This window comes from Protopterus annectens, chromosome 1.part1 (genome assembly GCF_019279795.1).
Source record: "Protopterus annectens isolate FY-2018-M chromosome 1.part1, PAN1.0, whole genome shotgun sequence".
Lineage (NCBI taxonomy): Eukaryota > Metazoa > Chordata > Ceratodontiformes > Protopteridae > Protopterus > Protopterus annectens.
The window spans coordinates 1,452,999,637-1,453,021,997 of NC_056726.1; positions in this window are offsets into that span (position 1 = coordinate 1,452,999,637).

Sequence of the window (22,361 nt, forward strand, 5' to 3'; positions counted from 1 at the left end):
AATGACATCAGAAATACTCTGTTTAGGGATCTAAATTATTTCTGCAACATCAGCATCAACAGAAAGTTTTGTAGGAAGAGGAACTGTGGAACAGACTCCCCATCCACATAAAGCAAAGTTCATGCCTGTCCATATTTAAGTGCAACTTAGATCTATAAATGAGAAACAGAACATTTACCTTAGGACTGTCCCCTGTACTACTAATAGACAGAGGCAGCTCCTAAATGCTTTATCCCATGCATGGACCCCCTCAAATTATCTATGGTAGGATCGCAGTTATTCTCATTAGGGGTAGTATATAATTACCAACCATGGGATGGGTACGATCACTCTATAATAAAAAAGAGGATATTTTGAGCACAAAAAAGGGAAATTGGCTAAGCTTAAAGTGTCCCACAAGGGCAGCTAGCCTAGTACTTACCTATGAACCTGTAAAAAAATCAAAAAGTAAAAGGTACAGCTAGTATAACATATGGAGCACCAAAACAGAGGACAATGATGTGACAGTATGTACAGTCGGTTTGTCAAGGACCAAAAATACTGAACCAGTAGGAGACAGCAAGACAACTCAGGTACAGAGAAGATGTCCTTGAAGTAGCAGAAAAACAAAACAAAAGGAACTAAGCAAGTGGAAAAACAACAGACTCGATGACGAACTTAAAGATATGGAACAAAGGTACGTTTCCATAATGTGGTTACGCACCCTAAAAGAAACATGTACTGGCATAGTACCCAAAGATCATCTAGTGGCTTGAGGTTTTAAGGAACTATGTGTTAGAGCTTCCAAAAGACCACCCCATGTCATTTAAGTAATTTCTGATGCTGTTTGTCAAGAATGGTAGCGGTTACATTCCAGTGATACAAAGTCAGCTTTCCTTAAAGGAATTTGAACATTAGAAACTAGAAACATTGATATCCAGCCTTCATACAAAGCAAAAGAAGTATTAGGGAAGTTGGCATAATTGTTAAGCTGTTTACCTTATAGACACAAGGTGCAGGGTTTGATGCTCACATGGAGTAACTGGTGAAGCTTAAAATGTTCCACAAGGCAATTAGCCTTGTACCAACCTATGAGAAAGTATAGTTTAGAAACTAAATCAGACGAAGCTGTGTATTTACATATGCTTTATATCTGGGCAAATATGCCATGTTTGGAAGTTTTGGAAAACTATTAAAGGTGGACCGAGATGTCTCTTACTGACATAATAAAGAATGCGAGATGAGTGGGCTACCCCCTCCCCCAAAGATGTTCTTCAGATTGAACAGGAGGGACATGAAAGTCTGTGCTTCACTAATATGGAGCTTGGTTTCTGTGGTGATTTCATATACATGCAACAGAAAAATTCAGACGTTAAATCCCCTCACCTTTTCCTTCTATTTCTCTCTAGTGTCATCCAGCAGAAGTTACTCATCTGTTGGCAGATATAACAAATTCTTTGGCCTGCCACATAAAGCAGAAATGAGGTTATAGTTCTCATTCAAAACAAAAATCCTAAAATTATTGAAAAATTACTAACTGCACATCAGGCATTGGGAATGCACTCCTTATTCTGTACCTACACTATAAGGAGCAGATGACACAGATGTTAATTTTAGGTCAGATTTTGAATACTTACATTCTGCAAAGTCAGTGGTGTAAATAAACTGACTGCCAGTAGGTGCATAGCCAGCAGGCTTTGTCTCTTTCAGTTCATGGGAGAACCAACATTTTGCACCCTGTTTTTCATCATCACAAGTCATAATCATGTAAGTAATACAGTACTATACCATGACCCCCCATTAATATTCCAAAACGTGCATGCTGATTGGCCAGTGTGCACGTTGTAAATCGACTTATACTAATGGAAAAAGGTCCAGTCGCCCGGACTTTTTCCATTAGTATAAGTAATTTTTAAAACACTGTCTCGCTATGTTAAAAGAGTTTAACACAGCGACACAGGTTTTAAAAAAGCAACGGAGATCTCTGTTGCTTTTTTTAAAGCTGTCTCGCTATGTTAAACTCCTTTAACATAGCGACAATAGTAAAAAGCAACGGAGATCTTGCTTTCTCCGTTGCTTTTTTTTTTAAACCTGTCTCGCTATGTTAAATGAGATCTCCGTTGCTTATTTTAAAGTTGTCTTGCTATGTTAAACCCATTTAACATAGCGAAACAGTAAAAAGCAAAGGAGATCTTGCTTTCTCCATTGCTTTCACCCACGGCTCTGATGTACTGCATAGGCATACGCATGCGCAGTACATCAGAACTGCCGCGGATACCAGACAGCTGCGGAAGGGCAGCAAGGAGGCATTATACAATGCCATTATTTAAGAAAAGTAAATATTTCTTTTCTTAAATAATGTCATTGTATAATAGCAATAACCCACTTCTGGGTGTGGGTAATGCTGGATTTACCCACGGTTGGCTTTGTTTGGTCCCTCGGGCTTCACCCTCGGGACTAAACCACGCCAGCCGTGGGTAAATCCAGCATTACCCACACCCAGGCGTGGGTTATTGCTATAATACATCTGAATTGTGTTAGCTGCAAGAAAACCTAAGTTGTCACCAGTGATTTACCATGAAATATAGTCTGCACAATGTGGTAGGGGGGCATTAGGAGTACTAAATCTTTTCTACTGTTACTGCAAATGTAAGTATTGCAGAGTGCTAGTAACTGCACACATTGTGTAATACATATGTTATTTATAGCCACGTATATGTGAGATCACAGGGAGGTACAGCGTCTGCCTAGGTTTGGCATGATGAGGGTCACACAATCTTTCACGATCTCACTTACTAAAGTTCCCATCTTTTAGAGAAAATATACAATTTCATTATCACTTGTAAGAGACTATAAATCTTCATCTGACAAAACAGGTCACAGACCCCTCACAATAAATTGTGGCCATCAGACACCATTATTTATCCAGTTTTATGTGGCTCACATGCCACAAAACATCCACATTATCATTTCTTCCATCCTAGGATACCATCCTAGGATATGTACGCAAAATAAAATTATACATAAATTTATTGCATATCCATTCTTTATTTGGTAACTGAGTAAGTACACTGATCCACAACACAAAAAGGTATTTAGGGTTGAAAACTAAACTCTGTCCTGGATGCTGAAGTCATTTCCCACTCTTTATCCAACAACTACCACAGCCAAAGGACCTTTAGAATCCACTGACACCATCACAAGAACAGGCAGATGGGGTATGAGTAACACATCAGATATGTAGACCCCCCCCCACCCATGACACTTCTCCTAACCATGATGCACTGCAGGCAGTGTCAACATTGAAGCATAAACAAAGTGCCTGATATTGGATTAGAACCCACACCCTTTTGATATTCCAGCATCAAAAGAGTGTGGCAGATTGCTGAGCTTCTCTACACATGGTCACTTAGACAACCCCCCCACACACACACAAACTTACACACACACACACACACACACACACAAACACACACACACACACACACACACACACACACACACACACACGTGTACACACACACACACGTGTACACACACACACACACACACACACACACACGCATGCACGTGCACACACACACACACACACACACACACACACACACACACACACACACACACACACACACACACACACACACACGTGTACACACACATACACACACACACACACACACACACACACACACTAGATTATCCTTGTATGCAGTACTATAAAAAAGACTTAACATACTATTCCTACCTCACATATTTGCAAATAAAATCATCTGCTCTTTCATGGAATAAAGAAATAAAGTCTGTGCATCTCTTGATTCTGCACATGAAGGCAACTATCAATCACATATTATGAAGTGTCAACAGAGGGTATAAATGCCACACTAACAGCATTTAAAATGGCCTCAGACTGGCAAAACTAGTTGTAAAAATACAAATCAAGCTTATTTTACTGTGATGTGTGTGACAGAAAGATAAACAACTAAGCCTCTGTAGGCTGTTCAGACTACCGAATGACATTCCAAGCAAAGATGAGTAAATCACTTGGCAGGCCCAGTTTCGACACTACATGGCTGAAATCCAGCTGGGAGGTGATTATCATACAGCAAGTTCCTGTATATAAATGCTCCGTTTATTCAGCCCCATTTCCTTATTCTGATCCATCTCTCCTCCCATCGTCCGCATGCCCTGCATGCTAACATACTGTAAAGTGGAAGACAGTCAGATTTGGACAAAGAAAACATCGGATCAGTAACTGTCTATGATAGATGGTAAATAAAACACCCCCAAAGATATAATATAATGAAACAGAAACTAAGCTGCTTTTCTTGACAGAAACCTAGGGTATAAAGAGACGATGACATTACAAGGTCAATACTGTACCAATGAAATATGTGTGCATGTGGTAGTTGTGAAGTGGTATTATAGATGGTCAGCGGAACAATAAAACGCCCAAAACAGCAAAACACTGTGCTGTGCTAACATTGGCCTGGCTACGTACTTAAATATGAAATGGTGGAGAGGTAGCTCACAGCGCCCAGAAGCACATTGTGTCTGAGTACAACTGCATCTGAATCATTTGTTATCCAAATGCTGGCTGATAGTCACACATCAGTCACATAAATTTAAAAAGTATAATGAATATGTTCTGATTAGTCCCTTCTCACATAAACTTAAAGATTATTGTGAATATGTTGAGATTAGTCCCTTCTCACAATAAACAGACCTATGTTAGTCCCTTCTCACACATTTAAAAATTACAGTAAACATGTCCAGATTAGTCAGTTTTCACACAAATTTAGAAATTACAGTAAAGATGTTCTAATCAGTCCCTTCTGCCCCTACAACAGTTTATTGCATTCTACAATCATGCGGTGCAAATGTTTTTAACACCCAAATAAATTCTAACAAGCACATCTTTGTAAATCAGTGAGGCAATAGAGCAGAACATGTAGTCAATGTGTTTTGAAACAGCCCTCATCCACATAGACTAACCTTTCAGTCACTGTTTTTATCCCCCTCACTTTGATTACATTCCTAGCACACCTCTCTGCCATGCTGACTCTCTTTCTGTTCAACTGTATTTTAATCAACATTAACAGTCATGCTGTTAAACAGTTAAACAAGTTGCAGTTTTACTTTTGCACCTCTTCTGCAAAAGAAACTATGCAGGACTTTTCTGAATCACTAGGCAGGCAAATTCAAGCCTTTACTAAATCTGAGAAGAGACAGTAAATGTTATTAGGTATGTTGTCTAGGAATGCAGACAAAGATATCCTCGGAATATAAGATATAAAGAAACAAACCAGGATATAAACAGATAGATGTAGGGCCGGATTCACGATGGCTTGCACGGAGTCTACGAGTAGAGTAAGACTCCATGCAGCCATCATGTCTGACGGGCGATCCAGGAACAGCCTGTAGGGGCGTGTAAGAGAGCTCCTAAAACGTCTCCTACACGGACAGGGCTGGGATATGCAAATTACCTCACTTGCAGCCAAAAGGCATGCAAATTAGGTAAATTTGCGATCCAGGAAGCACAAACCTGTCCGAGTAGGAGACGTGTTAGCTGCAGAAATGTACTCAGTTGACAACTGAGTACCGTTCTGCAAATAGCACAATGGAGCCTTGTCAGCTCCAAATAAAGGTTGCATATGGTTGAGGAAGCATGTCAATGGCCAAATATACGGCCACTGGAAAGTTTCCCAGATGCAAAATTAAAATAAAAAGAATTTTTTTTTCCGGCAATTTCCGATGTTTAAGCGTAGCGCAGCGCCGCACAAATGGGCTGCACTATAAAAAATCATAAAATAAGACAATAAAAGCCACAAACATGGAATTTATGAAAATTGTTAAATGACAATGTAAGGGAATAGCAGGCTGAAAACAACATGGCCACCGAGTAGGGGTTGCTAAGGGGAGAAGCACAGTCTAAGACATGTAACCAAGCATTAGTATGCAATCCTATGTAAATGAGTGTTAGGATAGTGAATCGCACTTCTACATAGCAAATGAGCACAGTCAGTGGAGTGTAGGAGTAGGATATGGAGAGGAACAGAGTAGGAGATAGGTGACATCACAAAGGGGGTATGTATGAATGTAGTGAAGCTCATTGGAGCACAGTGGCATGTGTTAGCTGTCAGTTAGAAATCATGGAAAGAGGTGTGTCAACAGGTAGGCCAGGGAAAGCCAAGAAATGGAAGGTGTATACTGTGGATAACACCAAAGTTTTTTGCTGAGCGGGTATGCGCGTGTGTGCGCACCTGTAAACCCGAGTAAGACAAAGTGCACGCGTGGAAGCATGAGTGCGCGCGTTTAAGCTGGAGTAAGCATGCATAAGGCTGTTGGAAGACCTGTAAGCATGTTTGCACTGGTGTGCGCACATTTTAACCCAAATAAGCAAGTTTTAGTCCGTCTAAGCATGTGTTCATGCATGTGAGCTGCTGTGAGTGTGTTTCCACTTGTATGCGCGTCGCTCCCCCTGAGGAAACAGAAAGGAAAAAGGAAGCACAACAAATAGGAGGAAGCTACCAGAGAATACTAGTAGAGCTAGCAGGTGTAAACAATCAGAATCAGGCAATTACACAGGCAGAACACTAGCCCAGCCCAGCACTTAAAACTCTGCAAACAACAGTGCAGCTTGTTTCTCTCAAGACACACTGCAACACTGGAGTAAGCTACTAGAAGTGAAAACTGAAAAAGCTACACTCAGACAAAAATGCTAGGGGCTGCCATTGCTGTTATAAGGCGACATATGCAACATGCTGAGGGTAGTGACAATGCAAATGCTGCTGGACAACCCACAGTGAGGAGACGGAGAAGAGTGTACAGGCCCAGGGTCACCTACCAGGGGTTACATGAGCTGGAGATAGTGGAGCTCTATAGAGTGGACAGAGACCTCATGCAGCAAATTGTTGAGCTGTGCAGGCCACGCCTCACACACAGAACCAACAGAGGGGAACCCATCCCAGTGGAAACCAAGGTATGTGTTGGCCTAAGAATACTAGCAACAGGTACCTTTCGGAGACCAACTGGTGATATGATGGGGATATCACAGGCATCAGCATCTAGGGTACTACACCAGTTCCTGGATGCCATGTCAGCACATGTCGGTAATCATGTATATTTCCCCAATTCCCATGAGGTATTGGCCAGCAATATGTGTCTCTTCCAGCAAATAGCAGAATACCCTGAGGTAGTGGGTGCAATAGACTGCACGCATATACGCATCAAAGCACCAGCCGGTGAGCGGGGTAGGGCCTACATTAACTGCAAGGGCTTCCCCTCCATCAACTGCCAGGTTGTGTGTGATGCCCAGGGCATAATAATGAATGTGTGTGCTGGCTGCCCTGGAAGCTACCATGATTCCCATATCTGGCATCTGACACAGCTGTACCAGACATTTGCCAATGGGGACATCCCACATGGTCACTTAGTGGGGGATGCTGGCTATGCACTGGAGCCATGGCTGATGACACCCATCAGAAATGCACACACACCTGAACAGGAATGCCATAATGAGGCACACGCACAAACATGAAATGTAATCGAGCATGTGTTTGGGTTGCCCAAGTCACGGTTCCGGTGCCTGGACACATCTGGTGGAGCCTTGCAATACTCACCAACTACATGTACCCAAATTGTCATGGTATGTACTATGCTACATAATATGATTCTGTGAAAACAGCTGCAGCAGGACCAGCATAGGCCTGGGCCAAACAGCCCCCCACCAGTGCCAAGGCCATCACAGGCAGAGCATGACTCAGAGGAGGAACAACCTGAGCCTGCCCCAGTAGGCAGAAGGAGGCATGCCCAGTATGCTTTGGCCTTGGCAAAGAGGCAACACATAGCACATACACTGGCTCAGTAGGGACCCTGGAAATTATACCTCTCTCTGACTCGCACATATAGTAAAAGGGATGCCTAACTTGACACTACCTGTTTCCAAACATGTATAGGGAGTGCAGTATGTGCATCTGACATAGGCAGCCCTGCAGCACCACCTGATGCATGATTGCCATGTGTTAAGCAATGTAAGGTAGTGCTAAACAGCATTTACCACCATGTAATATATGCAAACTTGATGACCTTGAGTATCATCCTACCCTCACCAAACATGAGGGCACAATATGAAGACAAGATGATCAATTACAACAATTGGCTTAAGTATTGGTGTCAGTGAAAGGGGATACAATGCCTGTCAGCCTGGGATGACATGCTCGACAAGACATGATGCTTCGCTAGGGATGGATTTCACCTATCACCTGTGGCCTTTTGGATATTCCCAAAGGCTCTTGTCACCCCCATAGTGCCTTTTTTAGGTAAGGCTCCAAACACAAACCCACCTTCATAGGTATCACATGGGATAGGAAACTATAAGTAATGCTACTCAATGCCAGAAGTCTAAACTGCAAGATGCATGCACTCTAAACTCTCCTCAGCATGGAGAATGTTGATATCTGTGCAGTAACAGAAACCTGGTTCAAGGCTCCCAAGAGCACCCTAGCATTAACAGGTTACACCTCATACCATGCTTTACAGATGCAAAACATGGAACAAACTACAAAAGGAGGGTGAGTATCAATATTTTTCAGATACCCACACCCCCAGGTTGGTGGCACAGCATGAAGCATCGGAGACTATCCATGTGCAACTAACAGTGGCTAAAACCGCCTTCCCATTCATAGCCTGCTACAGACCACCCTCCTAAACCCAGGAACCACACTTGGCTGACCGGAGAACACATGAAAATATGAAGGTCTCCCCAAACACCATTATATTGGGTGACTTCAACTACCCAAACATACACTGGGAGCATTACCCTATCCCCAACACCCTAGCCCAAAGGTTCCCAGAATTTATAAACCAAAATGCTATGGAACAACTTGCTACCACTCCCACAACAGGGGAAATCATACTGGACCTGATCATCACCAACATGGTGACTCTATGCCCAAGACCAGAAGTGTATCCCTCACTGGTAAGATCAGACCAGAGAGTAATCTCACTGGATATTCACACCCCGATCCCAGCCCATGGCCAGAAAAACACAGTGAAAATTATTCACTAAAGCAAATGTCACACTCCTCAAAACTGAGGTGGAATCCTTCACAGCCCCTGTACCTGTGGAAAATATGGCCCAGACCTCATAACCCTTTATAAACGCATTCTATGAACACCTTCAGGAATGCTTGGATCATGCAATCCCAAATAAAACCAAGACCCAATCCTCCAAAGCCAGGCATCCTGTCCGGTGGACCCCAGCCATAAACAAACCATACAATACAAGGAGGAAGCTACTATATGATAGATCAAAATCCCAAAAAGGGAAGGCATCTCTGATCAGTATCATTGAAAAACTACGGCCACACATAAGATCGTCTAAGGCCATCTTTGAGATAAAAATTGTACAGGACACCAAGGATAATCACAAGGCATTCTTTACTTATGGTAGGAACCTGTGTGGGAATTCCCAGATATGCTCAGAAGTAGTCCAAAATGACAAACAATACACCAAACCCACAGACATTGCCAACATCTGAGCTGACAGGTTCAGTGCAAACTCCTCCCTCCTCCCCCCCCCCACCAAAAGGGCAAATATTGTCCCAGCAGAGTGCTTGCCTCCTGACATCGCAGATGCTCAGGTAAAACCCAGCCTCTCCAAAGCAAAACACACAGCATCAATGGGACCAGACGGTGTCCTGGGCTGTGTCCCACATGAACCCCAAGAAGAATTGAACACAAACATAAAACCACTGTTCAGTCTCAGCCTTACCACAGGATATGTACCCAAAGAGCAGTGTACAGCAACAGTGGTCCCTCTCCACAAAGGTGGTGCCTCAATGGATACTGCAAACTATCGCCCCAGAAGCCTGACTAGCTTGGTCTGTAAAGCTATGGAAAGGATCATCATGGACCTCAGAAATAAACATATTGGGGACCTACAGACACTGGATCCTACCCAGTTTGGCTTTGTTAAGGGCAGATCCTGCCTCTCAAACCTGGTTGAGTCATTTGAAATAGTCACCAAGGCCATTGACGAGGGGAAGGTGGTCCACACAGCCTACCTGGACCTCGCAAAAGCCTTCCATACAGTACCCCACTTGGTCATCATAGATAAGATCACCAGCTTCAATATAAACCCCTATGTCACTAGATGGGTTGCAAACTGGCTCAAGGACAGAACCCACATGGTCAGAAATGCTGGAGCCATGTCAGACCCCAAACCAGCTACAAGTGGCATCCCACAAGGCTCAGTCCTGGGACCTCCCTTGTTTGGTATATATTTCTCAGAGGTACAGGCCAACACAGAAGGACTGTTGGTGAACAAGTTTGCAGATGACTGCAAACTGGGTGCCATAATCAACCCTCCAGCTGACACAAGCATCCTACAAAAGGGCCTCATAGAAACAGACTGGTGCCAGAGCCATGTCCTCAAGCTAAACGCAAAACAGTGTATAGTCCTTCCCTTTGTCAAAAACTAAGTGCCCAGAAATTACCACATAGGTGGTAACCCATTAAGTATGGAAGAAGTGATAAGGGACCTGGGGACCCAAGCTGATAGCAATCTCTCATTTGATAACCACGTGGCCAAAGTGTTTAGAAAAACATTTCATATAGCCCACCTAATCTTGAAGGTATTCACATCTACATCAGGGGAGGTCATCGTGCCTCTTAACTCATCCCTCATCAGGCCCATAATTGAATACAATGCCCCTTGTGGGATATACCTTATCAGACACCTGCAGCAGCTGGAAAGACCACATAAGTACCTCACCAGGAGGATCAAAGGGCTCAAACACATGCCATTCACTGCCCAGTTAAAGAAACTGCAGCTCCACTCAGTGGCATACTGCCTGCCCAGATGCAATCTGTGTCTGATGTATAAAGCCATGTCCAACCTGGAATCAATGGACATGCTGCACCTCAGAAAATCAGAATCCCATCAAGCTACGCACTCAAGAGACCTGAACCTCAGGACTGAAATAAATAGGACATGCTGGAATGACAGATTCCTAACCCAGAGGATCCCCCCACTCTTGAGTAAAACCCCACTCTAGGTTAGCCAGAGTCTCTCATTGACTCTCTTCAAGAGGAATCTTGATGAGTGGATGGGAGATTGTAGGTTTACCCCGGGTATCACTTCTGTGTCACTGTTAGACAGAGGCACAGTATACTAACCTTGAAAAATGTCATGGCAAACTCCACTTACAATGTGTGCTGGAAGCCAAAAACACTCTGGCTAGGATTATAAATGCCCTAGGGCAGATAGCCTAGTATGAACCTATGCACAGAATCACACACACCAACTAGTACAACTGTGGTCAATGTGGAGTAATGTTTGGCAATGTCCACCCAAGTTGGTGAATACACAGCAATGTCGTACAAGCCTGGTTTAAGTAGGCCATAGCTGAACAAAATGCAACATGCTCATAGTCGCCCAACCGGCCCTTAACCAGTCTTGTCTGCTCAGTATGAACATTTAAAGCAGTGATGGGACTCAAACCCATGATACTGTGTACTAGTAGTGAAAGTACTGAACCACTACACCATGACAGCATTGCAGTGTTTAGCCAGTATGAGAGAATGTTGCCAATTCTTTGCAAACTATCACATGGAAATCCTGCAGGCACAGCATAATCCCTGTTGAGTTATGAGACAAAGGAGTCTGGCAGTAAGAACACAACATGACTTCCAACACACACAGTATAAATGTCAATATTGGTCATGTTCACACACAACCAGAAATGTAGTGGACTCCAGATCGCAACATATGGAAAGGTCACACTGGGCATGCTCACACACTTGGATAAATGAGACATATGTCAGGCAACAAAGCATGGAAAGTCTGAACTGGGCATGCTCACACACTTAGGCCATGTCTGAGTATAGCAGTCAGTTACACATATCTGGCAGTTGTATGTGTTAAGCCAGGAACCTCCCACGATCCAGCAATCTGCCCTGTGCACACAGTTAAATGACAACAGACACATATATTAATATACTGGAACCCTGTCATGATCAAACATGTTACGCAGATACACAAGTTGTTCATAGAAACTGGGAAAGCTATGGCAATAAAGACCTGCAAACAGTAGCAGCAACAAATATTGTGCATCCCGAACATAAACATAGGTGCAGAGATCAATACTAGGCTGCCTGCCCTAGGGAATTCATAAGCCTAGGCAGAGTGTATTTGGCATCCACCTGCCCAGTAGAGTAGCCTACTGTGCCTCTGTAAAGTATGTCACAGAAGGCACCCTTTAAGGCTAGTTTGCTGTGCCTCTGTCAAGCAGGGAGACAGTGGAGATCCCAGGGGTGAATTAGCAATTTTCCATCCATGCGGCTGTATTTCGGTGGAAGAGGGTTGGCTATGTCTAACTTTAATTGGGATTCAATTCCAGAGTGAGGGGAGCCTCTGGGTAATGAATCTGTCCCTGCAGCATGTCCTATTTATTTTTGTGCTGAGGTTTAAGTCCCTGGAGTGTGTAGCTCTAAGGGTCTTGGATGTTATGAGGTGGAGCATGTCCATTACTTCTGGGTTTGAAATGGTTGCGTACGTCAGGCATAGATCACCTCTGAGTAGGCGTTAAGCAACTGAGTAGAGCTGGAGATCCTTTAGTTGAGCTGCATAGGACATCTGTGTGTAGCCCATGATCCTCTTGGGGAGGTACTGTTGTGTTCACTGTAGTTGCCAAAGGTATTGGGTAAGGTACACCCCAAAAGGGGCATTGTAGTCAAACATGGGCCTGATGAGTGACTAGCAGAGGGCCACAATGACCTCCCATGATCTACATGCAAATACCCATATGATAAGGAGGGTTATATAAAGGTTTCTGCAATGACTCTGTCAATGTGATTAGCAAAGGAGAGGTTATGATCTATGTGGGTCTGTGGGATATTGCTCTGTTATGTAGTAGCTTCCTCCTTCTGTTGTACAGCTTATATATGGCTGGGGTCAACCTGACAGGTCTCCTGTTTTGGAGGAGTCATGGTTTTATTTGAGATAGCATGTTCAATGCATACCTGCAGGTGCTCATACAATGCGTTTGTAAAGGAGTCTGCAGATTGGGCTGTATTATCCTCCAGCACAGGGCCTTTGACGTATTCTACCCCAGTCTTCACAAGTGCAAAGTCTGCTTTTGAGAAATTCTTTACAGTGATTTCCTTGGCTGGGGGTGGGGACGGGATATGGATGTCCAGGGAAAGTTGTTTATGGTCTGATCTTAACAATGACAGTTCTACCTCTGGTGTGGAACATAGAGTCCCCATGTTGGTGATAATCAGGTCCAATATGTATTCCCCCTTGTGGCTGTGGTGACTGGTTGTGCCATAGCACATGGATTCACAAATTGTAGTGGCTGTAGGGTTATGTTGTTGAGGGCCTGAGTAGTATCCCCAGTCAATATTTGTGTACCTGAAGTCAACCACTATAATAGTGTGTGTGAAGACCTGCATATCCTACACTGTTCCCAGGAAATCCATGTGTGGTCACTGGGTATGAGGGGGTGGTCTGAACTACACACCAAACCAAAAGGCAGTTTTGCACAGTGGTAGTTGTATATGTATGGCCTGTCATGCTTAGTGCAGTGGTACCAACCCAGAGGTGTGTGTATCTGTGATGTATATGGATACACCCCCTACTTGTGTTGTGTGTTACAAGTCCTGTGGTCATGAAGCATGGTATAAAACATAACCTGGCAGTGCCAGTGTGCATATGTGACCCTGAACTAGGCGTCTGTTAATGCACAGATATTGTTATCCCCCATACTGAGGGATAGTTAAAGAATTACATTCTTCTTTGGAAAGACTGATGATGTCAGCACCCTATAAATACAGCAGGAGAAGAAAAATCAACCAGTAATGTGAATAGTGCGCTGTTCTAATGCATCTCTCTCATGTATCATGACATACTTAGGGAGGGGTTTGAATCCTGCAAATGCTGTGTGTGGGGCGGTAGGGGGTGTGTATGTATGCAATTCCCTGTGAAAGGAATGCCCTTTTTGAAGACTGGGATAACACACTAAAAGATGTATATTCTTCTTTGGAAAGACTGATGATGTCAGCACCCTATAAATACAGCAGGAGAAGGGAAATCCCCCAGTAATGCAAATAGTGTGCTGTGCTAATGCGTCTCTCTCAAGTATCATAACATAGTTAGGTAGGGGTCTGAATCTTGCAAACGCTGTGTGTGTATGCAATTCTCTGTGAAAAAAATGGCCTTTTTGAAGACTGGGATAACACACTAAAAGATGTACATTCCTCTTTGGAAAGACTGATGATGTCAGCACCCTATAAATACAGCAGGAGAAGGGAAATCATCTAGTAAGGAAAATAGCACGCTGCACTAATGCGTCTCTCTCAAGTATCATAACATAGTTAGGTAGGGGTTTGAAACTTGCAAACACTGTGTGTGTATGCAATTCTCTGTGAAAGAAATGGCCATTTTGAAGACTGGGATAACACACTAACAGATGTGCATTCCTCTTTGGAAAGACTGATGATGTCAGCACCCTAAAAATACAGCAGGAGAAGAGAAACCATCCAGTAATGCGAATAGCGTGCTGTGCTAATGCGTTTCTCTCGCAAGTATCATAACATAGTTAGGTAGGGGTCTGAATCTTGCAAACGCTGTGTGTGTATGCAATTCTCTGTGAAAAAAATGGCCTTTTTGAAGACTGGGATAACACACTAAAAGATGTACATTCCTCTTTGGAAAGACTGATGATGTCAGCACCCTATAAATACAGCAGGAGAAGGGAAATCATCTAGTAAGGAAAATAGCACGCTGCACTAATGCGTCTCTCTCAAGTATCATAACATAGTTAGGTAGGGGTTTGAAACTTGCAAACACTGTGTGTGTATGCAATTCTCTGTAAAAAGAATTGCCTTTTTGAAGACTGGGATAACACACTAAAAGATATACATTCCTCTTTGGACAGACTGATGATGTCAGCACCCTATAAATACAGCAGGAGAAGGAAGTATTTAAATTGATTTAACTGTGTTGCAGGAATATTAACTGAACTGGAAGTTTTGACTCTGCTCTTCAGTTAGTCCCACTCACCCTCCCTGTTTTTGTTTTGGTTTTAATCTTAGTGGCCTTGAAACTGACCGCCCCTATTGTAAATTTGTGTTTGGATACTCCTTCTGGGCCCATCTCATTTGCTCACTCAACTGAGTGCAGTGAGATCATATTCTGATATCAGGCACTCCTACTGTGTACAAAGACAGCATCTGGGAAACAGAAGAAAAAAAATATTTTAAGCTCGTTTCCTGCCTTTCCTGTTAAGTGGTATAAACTGTTTGTAGGCTTCTGAGACCCCAAGCCCTTCTGTGTTGGAGGGAAGCCTTCTAGATTATTTTTTTTTCTTATAACTAGCCAGTTTTCTAGTTTCACCACTCAAATCTGTTTCTTTGAACTCAGCACTTGTTCAGAACTCATTGTAAGCACTACATAAGCTGCAAATTACTACAGCGCTCAACTTTCCTCACTTGTCTAGTGGAAAGCAGTTTTTAGTACTTAATAAATAAGCACTTATCCAGGCATGTCTAAGGGTCATCTCCCAGTGATTTCTCCTGTCTACCTGGTGAATCTGGGCATCTTGGAGCAATGCAGCAATTGCCTCATGTACACAGACAACCCTCTCCTCCTACCACCCAACACTACAACCTGTGAGAGATGCACTTATATAGCCAAACTGGAAGCAAAGCTCTCTTCACCCAAGACTAGACTAGACAGTGAAGAGGAGAAGGTAAACACTTGCATCACACCACACTCATCACAAAGTCCCTCAAAACCTACACTACCAAAACACACACATAGAAACACAAAACACACACCTACATTCACGGAGGCTCTCAATAAAAACCTGCCCAAGCATCAGGGACATCCAAAGCATAAACGCAAGCAAACTCCACCCCCCAACACAACCCAAATGACACATAGCCCACAAACTCAGTGTGCCACTCAACCACAGCCCATAAGGCATAACAACGTACCCAACTCTCTAGTCATAGGTGACTCTATAGTCAGGCACACTGATGTTCCACTCACTAGACTAAACAAGGAGAAAGTTACTGTCAGCTGCCTGTCAGGTGCCAGGATCCACCACATAACACATGCACTCAGGTCACTCCACAATAAGTACAAATATCACATTGTCATTGTCCATGTTGGTGTGAATGACCTGAGATGTACCTCCCTGGACTACATGAAAAGAGACATGGAGGAGCTCTCCGATCTTGTATCCCAGGCAGGTATGACCCTAACCCTGAGTAGCATCCAGCCATCACCCAGAATGATACCACAGTACAAGGTCAAAATTATTGACTTCAACAATTGGCTAAGCTTCTGGTGTCATTCTAAGGGGATCCAGTATTTGTCTGCCTGGGATGACATGATCGACAGTCCACGATGCTTTGACAGAGATGGCCTGCACCTGCCACCCTTAGGATTCCGGATACTGGCTAAGACTCTTGCCACCTCTATAGTGCCTTTTTTAGGCAAGGTTCAAATGACAAATTCACCACTGTAACAGGTACAAGCAAGCAAAATATGAGGGTAATGCTACTCAATGCTAGAAGTCGAAACCTTAAAATGCACTCACTCGAGGCACTCCTTAAAATGGAGAACATTGACATCTGTGCAGTGACAGAGACCTGGTTCAAAGCTCCAGAGAGCACCCCTGCATTACCAGGCTTCAATTCATAACACACCTTTTGGCCACCTAACCCAGAAAGAAGCAGTAAAGGTGGAGGCGTGTCCATATTAATTAAGGATATCCACACCTCCAGGCTAGTTGCACAGCATAATGCATCCGAGATTATCCAAGTGCAACTAACTCTGGGCAAGACCGCAATCCAAATTGTAGCTTGCTACAGACCCCCCACCATGCCCCAGGATTCACACTCCTCATTTCTTGATACACTGGAAAGTATTAGGGTACAATCCAACACCCTAATAATGGGCGATTTCAACTACCCCACCATTAACTAGGAAAACTACTCATGTACCAACTCTTTTGCTCAACGTTTTCTAGAATTCATAAATTCCAACGCCTTGGATCAACTTATTCACACCCCCACCAAGGGCAGCAATATCCTAGACCTGGTCATTACCAACATGGGAAACTGGTGTTCCACACCAGAGGTCAATTCCTCGTTGGTCAGATCCAACCACAAGCTAATCAGCCTAGACATCCACATCCCACCCCCAGCCCCAATTAGGGAAACCATCATAAAAAACCTTTCCAAAGCCAACTTCACACTTCTTAAGACAGAAGTGGCAAACTTCATGACACCCATGCAGACGGACAATAGAGGTATGACTGCCAAATCCTACACAAATGCACTTTATAAGCACTTACACGAGTGCATGGATCATGCTATCCCTAATAGAACCAAGATGTTATCCTCTGGTGGTCCTCTGCCAAAAACAAACTCTACAACAGAAGAAAGAAACTGTTGCAAAAAAGAGTAAACTCCCATGACTGGAGGAATTCCCTGGTCAACCTTAGTAAGAATCTGAGATCCCTCAAAAAATCCTCCAAAGTTAGTTACGAAAACAAAATTGCCGCTGACTCTAAAGACAACCACAAAGCATTCTATAGATATGCCAAGAATCTAAATGGCAACACTCAGATCTGCTCTGAGTTACAGCATAATGGCACTAAATATACAGAACCAACTGATATTGCCAACACCCTAGCAGATAGGTTCAGTGCTAACTTTACCCCCCTCTCACCCCCTAGAGGGCCCATCGCTATACCAGAAGAATGCAAAGTTCCTATAATCACAGCTGCACAGGTAAAAAACCCACTCTCCAAAGCCAAGAACACAGCATCCATGGGACCTGACAATATCCCAGGCTGCGTTCTACACAAACTACAGAATGACCTGGCACCCTACCTAAGTACCATGTTCAATCATAGCCTCACCTCAGGCTTTGTACCCACTGAATGGCGCACCATGACAGTTATCCCACTCCACAAAGGGGGAGCCATGACGGACCCCAGGAACTACTGCCCCATTAGCCTGACAAGCCTGGTCTGCAAGGCCATGGAACGTATCATCATGGAACTCATAAACAAAGACATTGGTAATCTCCAAACTCTGGACCCTACTCAGTTTGGATTTGTAAAAGGCAGATCATGTCTCCTAAACCTGATTGACTACTTTGAAGCAGTCACCAAAGCCATAGATGAGGGTAAAATGGTTCACACAGCTTATCTAGATCTCGCCAAGGCTTTCGACACCATCCCCCACTCTGGAATTCTAGATAAGCTCACTAAACTAGGTATAAATCCCTATGTCACAAGATGGGTTGCCAACTGGCTCACGGACAGAACCCACACTGTGAAAGTAGCGGATTCCAAATCCGACATCAGACCAGTGACAAGTGGAGTACCACAGGGTTCAGTCCTGTGTCCTCTCCTGTTTGGTATCTACTTCTCAGAAGTGCAGGCCAACACAGAAGGTCTTTGGCTAACAAAGTTTGCAGATGACTGCAAACTAGGAGCCATAATCGAAACTCCTAACAATGTGGACAAACTACAAAAGGGCCTCACTGAGACAGATACTTGGTGTCAAAGCCATGGCCTGAAGCTCAATGCCAAAACGTGTATTGTCATCCCCTTTGGTAAAAACTCTCTACCCATGAACTACCACTTAGCTGGTAGTCTACTTAATGCCGAAAATGTGATAAGAGACCTTGGGACACAGGTGGACAGTAGTCTCTCCTTTGATAATTACATCTCCACAGTGGTCAGGAAATCCTTCTACGTGGCTCATCTCATCACAAAAGGATTCTCATCCAGAAAAAAAGAGGTCATTGTTCCCCTCTACTCATCACTCATTAGACCCATTATAGAGTACAATGCCCCTTTTGGTATGTACCTCACAAGACATCTACAACAACTGGAAAGACCACAGAAATACCTCACAAAGAGGATTAGTGGCCTCAAACAGATGCCCTATGCAGACCGTCTCAAAAAACTACAGCTTTACTCCATCGCATATTGCCTACTCAGGGGCGATCTCTGCCTAACATACAAAGCTATGTCAAACCCAGAGCTGTTGGACATGCTCCACTTAAAGAAATCCCAATCCCTCCAAGCTACACGCTCTAGGGACCTTACCTTGTCACCACAATAAACAGAACATGCTGGAGGGATAGATTCCTGTCCCAGAGACTTCCCATACTCTGGAACAGACTACCTATCTATGTCAAACAGAATTCCTCATTAGCACTCTTCAAGAAAAATCTTGATGATTGGATAGGAAATGGGAAATTCACCCCGGGGATCACTTCTGTGGCTCTGCTCGACAGGGGCACAGGAAAATAATTTTCTTGTGTGGCGAAAGCCAGGGTACATTTTTTGGCTAGGCTTGTATGGGCCCTAGGGCCGATAGCCTAGAACCTACCTATGAACCTATGAACCTATGAAATCATCCAGTAATGCGAATAGCGTGCTGCGCTAATGCGTCTCTCTCAAGTATCATAACATAGTTAGGTAGGTGTTTGAATCCTACAAATGCTATGTGTGCGTTTGTCAATGTGTTGTGTGTTTTGCTTTTATTATTGTATGACATATTATTATAACAGTAATTTCAATGCGCACATCAGGTATGTGTGTGCCACATACAGATATGTACCTGTGACCTTTAATAGTTCCTATGTGTGAAGCCTGCCCCATATGAATACAGTTGTTACCTTTGCCAGCATGTGTTGCAGCTTACCAGACCTTAGGCCATACATGTATGTTGGTGACAATGCAGGCTACTGCAGTGATCTGTGTCCTAGGCCAACTATGTGACACACACCCATGAAAGCTTTGATAGATTAATGTGGGTGAGTGTTCATGTCTGGAGTATATGTCAGACATGTTAAAACACAGCAAAGTCTGTGAGTGATGGACACCCAGTGTAGGTGTATGGCAACTGTCGCCGATATGCATACAGACACCTTCTTGCTTAAGTGATACACCGAGGGACTGCAGAATACCTTTGGAAATGTGAATATCACAGGAAAGACATGATAACACTTGTCCACATGTACACACCATTACCCGTTCTACATGATGGGTGCTACCACCTACATAGTACTGTTGGAATACTATGTTAACTACATGCCGATGCCAATGCCACAGTTGCATTACAGCAATACAGCATGGCTTGGACAACAGGTTTCTGTCCGTATGATACCCTTGTGGTGGTTAGGTGTGTCATGTCTAGAATGCATTGTAGGCCATTGTATGTGTTTGCAGTCGTGGATGGACATATCCGTAGTGTGTTGGCATGTACGTGAAACTGCTATATGCCAAAAAGTATTGTTCCCAGGGATGTGTGGGGCTCAGTAAGAATGGCTAATGGTATAGTGTAGTACTGCAGGGATATCACTGACACCAGGTTTCTACATCTGTGTATCAGTTGAGGAGACACCATGTAATGACCACGGAATGTCAGGCTATGTAAGCTGTGTATACTACCAGAATGCAGACCATTGACGTTTGGAAACTGTATCACACCCCAACACATGCAGACACAGGTACACACAACAGCCATGTGGCACATGCGCAGACAGTACACTTTGGGAATTACCACTGGTGTATACAAAACTGCAATGACAAACATAGGTAATGCATCATGCATGCTCGAATATACCCACAACAATATCATTACACTATACTGTTAACAACATGATAATATTACTACAGTGCTATGTAGTCACCCTGTGCATCAGCACCATGCTACCCTGTTCCTGCATCAATGTTACAGATGCAGGAGGTGGCACAGTTTCATCATATGCACAGGGTGTGTACATGGTTTGCCAGAGTCTGCCATTGACACATCCAATTGACATGTATGTGTGTGTGTGTGTGTTAGTGAGGGACAACAGTACAACATGGGGCAATGTTGCTGCAATGTGTGTGTGTATGTGTTAGCCCTAGGTGTTAGCATTATGTGTGTGTGTGTATGCATGCACACAGTTCCACCACATGGCTGCCATATACGGGTGCTTGTGGACAGCCACAGACTGTACCTGCCAGGTCATACATACCACTGTCTCTGGCCACGGACATGGTACCTGTGCCTGGCAGGGGTGCGACGGACAGTATCAGGTACTAAGCCAGACTGGGTACTGTCATCAGAAGCAGTGGGTTGTTGACTGGGCACATGTCCCTGCTGGCACTGTCCAGAGCCACGTGCATGTGGTCTTCTCGGGCGGTCTAATGACAGCACAGACCCAGCATTGCTGGGGCTGGTACTGGCACTATGGGAGCGGCTGCAGGTTTGTTGTCATCCGCGATGACTGCCAGCTGATAATGTTGCTGGCATATGTCCACGTCAATGCCTCAACCGTCCTGCACTGTCCTGGCTCCTGGACATGTAGTTGTGGAAGAGATCTAATGTGTCCCCCCAACGTCTATCAATGACCACGCTGATGTTACAGATGGCAGATGCAATGTCACGCATAGTGTCATTCATAGCAGTGCGATGTGCTCTAAGCTCCCTCAGACCCTGTCTTATGTACCGTTCCATACGTGCCTGTGCCTGCATTACAGCCCGGAACATAGCTGAGGTTAAAAGACCTCTGTGGGCACGTCTGACTGGGGCAGTATGACCACGGATGCTCTCATGAGAACCCCTGGACATCTGCCTGTGTGGTACCATGTCAGGAATCTGGTCATGGCTGCTGTGAGGGGATGCATGTGCCAATGATACCACACTACCCTGGTCAATGTCCACTGTATGCTGTCCCTCAGCTAAGGACATTGGTGACAATGAATGTATCGGCAGGATGACTGTGCACATTGATGGGGTTGACTGCTGTGTAGTGTCAATTTGGCTGACCAACAACAGACCCTGTCACACCTCCCTGTGCCATTACACATGTATCATCATAATCACTATCCCCAGCAGTGGCTTCAGGTTCCCTGCTGCACTCCACCAGAGCAACATCAGAACCTGTGAGAAGAAGATAGGAAACACAGTTTACAAATGTGTACACGATATTAGCGCACATGCACACATGAACACATGCACACATGCACACATGCGCACTTGCACACAGGCGCACATGCACACAGGTGCACATGCAAACATGCACACAGGCACACAGGCACACAAGCACATAGGCACACTCCTCAGTACAGCAGATACAAACATACAAACACCTGCAATCCAACACATACACAATACTGTTTTAGGGTGGGTGACAGTATCACAAGGAAAAACATCACTGCACACAGTTCAGCATGCAGATTATTTGCTGCACAGGAACATGCAGTGCAAGTGTAGACAGCCCTTGTTAATAACAGTATACGTGTACTTGATGCTTGTGTGTACTTGTTCAGTGATTGTCTCCACCCTGGGACACAATG